Here is a 6,000-nt window from a genome sequence, read left to right as displayed (position 1 = left end):
TACACTCTGGGTCCCTTACCACATGTGTTCTACAAATTTTGTCCTTCTTTCAATTTTGACTTTCCATTTGACTATTTTGTCTTCTTACTCATCATAACTAGGATGTGTAATATATTGCCACGAATCATATCTCTTTACCATTTCATCATCCACCTTCTACAAAATTAGTATTTTAAAGACCAAACACACCCTCCCCTAAGACACAACAATAAAGGTGAAAGCTTCAATATAAAGTTTTCTTTTGTTGTGGATATGGTATTTCCAGGGGTTTCGTAGATTGTAGTTTTTTTTATAGTTTTTTTTTTCTTTTCAAAACGACATTCTGATGATGACATCACTTCTTCATAGATATTGTGCCAATTTCGGAATGGAATATGCGTAATTTGAGGCAATTTAGGTGATTAGACTAAGTTTTTACTATTTCTTGGAAAGTAGTTGACGAATTACACATAGTTGTCTTTTATGACTTCATACATCAATGGTTAAGTGTAAGTTCTTCACAAGACTGTTGAAGTTGAGAAACTATAGGTGGATTATAGACCAAAAGCTAACAAAACTACAGGTTGCAACCCACAATTCTACTAGCATCGAAATACAAAGTCACCAAATACGTTGGGAGGCCATGTGTATGTGGGTTTAAACTTGTGAGATCCTACGTACTAAATAGTAAATACCAACATCATGCTCCATATATACAGTATACATGTTCAAAATTTTGAATCACAACTGAAATTATTACTGAATTTCACAAAAACACTACTTTTTGTGTAGGAAATTGATAATTAAAGAGTGCCTACCAAAGGCGAACATGGTCTTCAAAATCCTTGACATTTCCTCTGGTATTGCCTTCAAATCTTCCGGGCTAAAACTGTTTGATGTCTTCATCACGTTGCTCTGTTGTCATCTTCCTGCCGGTGGCCAGATCCGCTAATATCCTCGCAACTAAAGGAGTCATCTTGAATCTATGTCCAGAGAAACCACCAGCAACCACCACATCCTCACTGAATCCTCCCCCTAAAAAATTAATAATGAAATCCTCATCTGGTGTCATGGAATACAAACAAGATTGAGTAATTTCTAACACCCCATTTTTTGTTATTCGATTATTTAGCGCAATTTAAGGATTTTGATCTTTAAAAATTAATAATAATAGTTTTATATTGGATTAATAAATACAAGGAACTATAATAATGCATGTTATGATCAAATAAATCTTAGGGACTAAAATGGGCACTTAAAAACTTAAGTTGTAAGATTAAGGTAGCAAGGGACCAAATATGTCAAAGTTGGAAAAGTATATCTATGGGTCATGCATTTCTCTTGCTGCATACGCGATCATGTAACCCAAAAATAATAAAAATAAAATAAAAAAAGATGGCCCTTCCCTTAGCCCCTTAGTTTTGCTTCATACGCAATCCTACTTTGCGTGTTTTGCTTTGGGCACAAGAAAAGAGATCGAAGGAGAGAATAAGAGTGGGATTGGATCATCGGGAGGGAAGGCAGGTTCCAAACTTCATTCTAGCTATGCATAAAGCGATATCCAGCCAAGAAAATTAGAAATATAAAGGGTTACATGAATGAGAAAGAGAGGTAAAACCTGGACTTCAATAACAGAATTTGCATGTCACAAAACGGGACAAACGATGAATTTAGATCTGCATTTTTTCAAAATCTCCCTAGCATAATTCGTACTTCATAAGTAACACTACGTTTTGGAAGTTTTTGGAGGAAACAAGGTGGAGAAAATATTGAAAGAGACGACGAGAGAGAGAACATATCCAGAGAGATGTTGGGCTAGAAAAAAGAAAAAGAAAAAGACAAGAGGATTGTTTTGACGTAAGGTTTTCTCATGGAATCTGTGATTCCACACATCCTAGGTATGAACTTTTCTCCTTTGTATTTGTCCAAAAATGTACTCATATGTGTTGCCTCTCTATGTCTTAATGGGTTAAGCTAAACCCTAGACAAAGTTATGATTTTATTTCATTAAACTCTTGAATTGCTATATACAAAGAAAGATTATAGATAGTTGTAAATGATGGAAATTTGAACCAAAAGACACCTATTAAGGGGGTGTTTGGCTTAGCTTTTTAGAAGCCAAAAGTCATTTTTGGAAAAAGTTGCAAAATGTCAGGTTTTCCTGACTTTTCCAAAAAGTTGATTTTCCTTATATCCAAAATCCAAAAGTAGCTTTTAAAAGTGTTTTTACCAAACATCTTTTACCTTTTATCTTTTCCTAAAATGACTTTTGGCCTCTCAAAAGCTAAGTCAAACACCCCCTAAGGGGTAAGTGGGATCACATAAGTTTTTTACGGTTTTGCTGCATATATGGCGTTGTAGGGTGTGCTTATGTATAATTTACAAAGTTTGCTTTTAACTGGGATGCTCTACTTCCTGCCTATTGGATTTTCTTCCATTGAATGACGATTTTGCCCTTACACACATCGCCTCTGCTGTTATGGACATTTCAAAATGAAATGTTGTCAAAGAAATTTATACGGACCGGTAGATGTTTGGATTGAGATATCATTTTTACTCTTTTTATTGTTTGTTAATAGTAATATGACTTTTGTTATAAAGCTAAGTTATTGACTATGAAATCAAATTTATAATATTAATATATATCAATATAGTTTTACGTTAAAGATATAATTTAAAACACAGTTCAACCTTAAAAAGATTTATGATGTCAAAAAGTTTAAAAAATAAATATACCTTATAATAAAATAAGTTCTATACTTTTAACCTTTTAAAATTAATCGTAGTTCTTTGTTGCTAGATGAAATCAAAAGATTATGATTAAATTAACCATATTCATATCATATAAACGTTTGTATTATAGAAATTCTAAATAACTATTGGTTAGATTATTGTTTGATTTTGATTGAAACCCAACCCAAAATGACAATATATATATATATATATATATATATATATATATATATATATATATATATATATATATATATATATATATATATATATAGAGAGAGAGAGGTAGGTTATATTGAGAACATGTAAAAGGTCGAGAACTCGAGAACAATTCATAGCCATCGGATGATTAAGATCAATGAATGAGATACTAGGATCAATTATGTAGTTTTTTTAAAGATATGGTGCAAAGTGTAACATTGTTATATATGTCACAAACCAATAAGCGTACAAACAAGATTCCTAAAAATCTGCAGTATTAAAAAGTTTTGCATAACCTCATCAATGTTCTTACGTGAGGAATCAAAAAATATCAAAACTCATATAGATTAATTCAAGAACAACATCGTTCTCACGGAAAGTCAAACAAGAAAGGTACTCCTCCCTTAATTGGATATATGATTAGAAAACAGCTTTACGTAAATTTCAGCAACAAAACATATGCATCCTATTTTTGCTTTATAATTTCATTAATAGAACGTTATATTGTTGAAGAATATATTATTTTATGGCAAATTCAATCTATTTGTTCCTTATATTTATACATGAACATATGGTTTACGATTTTTTTTGTTTGTCAAAGACTTATGATTTTTTATACTTCTAATTTTTTTTTCTTATTAGGTCGTTATTCTTTAAAAGTCGCTTATGGTTTCAATTCATGCTTAAGGTGTACATTAAACATCAACATGCAATCTTCTGTAATTCAATTTCAAATGAATTAGAGCTTTTGAGTGGGGTCATGCATATCCTACATGAAGTTAACATTTTTGGATTCATCGATGACGAGAGAACTTTTGACATCCGATATATCACCTTGGTTATAATCATCGGTACCCTTATCTCTTTGGAAAAGAAAACCGGAGTACTAAAGGTCTTTAGTTGTATTCATCGATGATTATATGCATTAGAGCTTACCGAAGAGGATAAACGGTGATGAATTCACACATATGTTGTAGTCATTGATGAATATATATGTTATTCATTGATGATTACATGGGAAGTTGGGAAGTTATGAGGTTGAACTATAGTCGAAAACTAGGAAACTGTATAATATTCGATTGTATTGATTGTATTTATAGATGATTATATGTGTTACTCATTTATGATTATATGTTTTATTCATTTGTCATACAAATGTTTGCTTGTAATGATCGGTGATTATATGTTATTTATTTATGATTAATTGTAACTATTTTATGTTATTCCATTTATAAATAGATATACATATACTAGTTATTTATGTAATGTATTTTATAATTTCATATTTATAATGTATTGATATGAATATTATCTTTAAATAGTGTTTTATTATTTTAGAATTACAAAAGTATTTATATATGATTACAAATATGTTTTATGCATTTAGGATTATAAATTTATTTTATTCATCTATATTACCAAATTCCTATGAAATGATAGATTTAAAAAAATGCACTAAAAAAACTTACAGGATTAAGAAGTTAATGTGTGTCATTTATTAATTAAATAAATGGTTATATTCACTCATAAATATACATCAAATTTTATTTAACATATAAACATTAAATTTCAATCTAAGAAAACGTTATCATACACTAATTTGTACATATAATAACTTCAGACACATGTTCCTTTATTGAATCATGTTTAATACAAAAATGACTGTTACATACACACCAAGAAAACGTCACAAACCTATTTAATAAAGATATGTTACTTTCCTATTAACTAATTACAATTAATGTAATTGTCAATTTTTTATAATGCCCTTTATAAAATGATTGATCTATAATCGTTCTCGAGTTCTCAACATTTTTCCGTTCTCAATATAACCTCTCCCTATATATATATATATATATATATATATATATATATATATATATATATATATATATATATATATATATATATATATATATATTACTGATAAAGCTAACTTATTTATATATTTAACAAAAAATAATATGACAATATATCTATTTTGGTTGATAAAACTAACTTATTTATATATTTAACAAAAAATAATAACATGTTTATATTAAATTCAGAAAGTAATATTGTATATGTTAATTTTAATTAACCATTATAAACTTACCGATAAAACATCACATCAACAAAACATTTATCGTTACAAATTAATAAATATTTTGTAAATATTTGATTAGTCATTACAATTTAAAATTATATTGTCTTATTTAGAGTTCAAAGTAAAGAATAATTAAAATTGTTAATTTCAGATAATGATGGTAGTATTACAAACAAAACGTTTAATGTTGTGTGTAAGGAAGTTTTTAGAAATTTATAAACAATTTGTAATTTTAAATTAGTAATTTATTATGTTATATTTAATTATTTTTATTACGTTCCTTTCATATTTATTTTTTCGTATATTAATGTTATTTCTATGATTGATTGTGTTTTCTTACACTCTAATTAAATTTATATTATGTTCAATAAATCATAATTATATTAAATATCTTCACATATATAATGTACATCAGATATTCAAATAAAAAATATATATTAATTTAAAATAATAAATATAAAAGTCTAAACAAAACTTATATCTTATTAATTTAATAAAAATTTATAAATCTTTTACTCGTGGTTTCTACGAGTTTTAAACTAATATAAAATATTTTAAAGAAAAAATTGCAAAAATGGTCCCTATGGTATGCATTTTTTTGGGGGTTTTAGTCCAAACCACGACTTTTTTTGATTGATGGTCATTTTGAGGTAGTTTCGTTGCGTTTTTAGTCCCTCGGTAAACTGAAATGACTGTAATGCCCTTATGCTATTTTTTTATGTTAAAAAGAAAATAAATAATTAAATTGGACCCACATTTCTCTCTCTCTCTCTCTCTCTCCTCCTCCTCCTCCTCCTCCTCAAGGACATCTTCAAAAATCTTTATCCCTAGGATGTCTTCTAATCAACAACACCAGATTTTCATTTACAGAATTATCAAGTGCAAAAAGACCATATACTTTTTCCCTAATTTTCCAGTGGATTAAATCCAAAATTAATCAAATAAGAGTAAAGACATCAAGTGAAAACAACACCCCTGAATTACGAAGGATCCAACACTAC

The 6,000-nt window shown here is 28.3% G+C and overlaps 1 long non-coding RNA gene across 1 annotated transcript; it reads left to right on the top strand.

Annotated features, from left to right (window-relative positions):
• Positions 1–1,408: 1,408 nt before the first annotated feature.
• Positions 1,409–4,069, top strand: LOC145138497 (uncharacterized). Its single transcript, XR_013721552.1, has 2 exons — positions 1,409–1,877; positions 3,556–4,069. It is a non-coding gene; the product is annotated as an uncharacterized LOC145138497 (long non-coding RNA).
• The last annotated feature ends 1,931 nt before the right edge of the window (positions 4,070–6,000 follow it).

This window comes from Lactuca virosa, chromosome 9 (genome assembly GCF_052849685.1).
Source record: "Lactuca virosa cultivar CGN04683 chromosome 9, Lactuca_virosa_CGN04683_v6, whole genome shotgun sequence".
NCBI classification, from domain to species: Eukaryota; Viridiplantae; Streptophyta; class Magnoliopsida; order Asterales; family Asteraceae; genus Lactuca; species Lactuca virosa.
The sequence above is the reverse complement of the archived record's forward strand: the minus strand, read 5'-3'. Positions and strand labels throughout refer to the sequence as shown.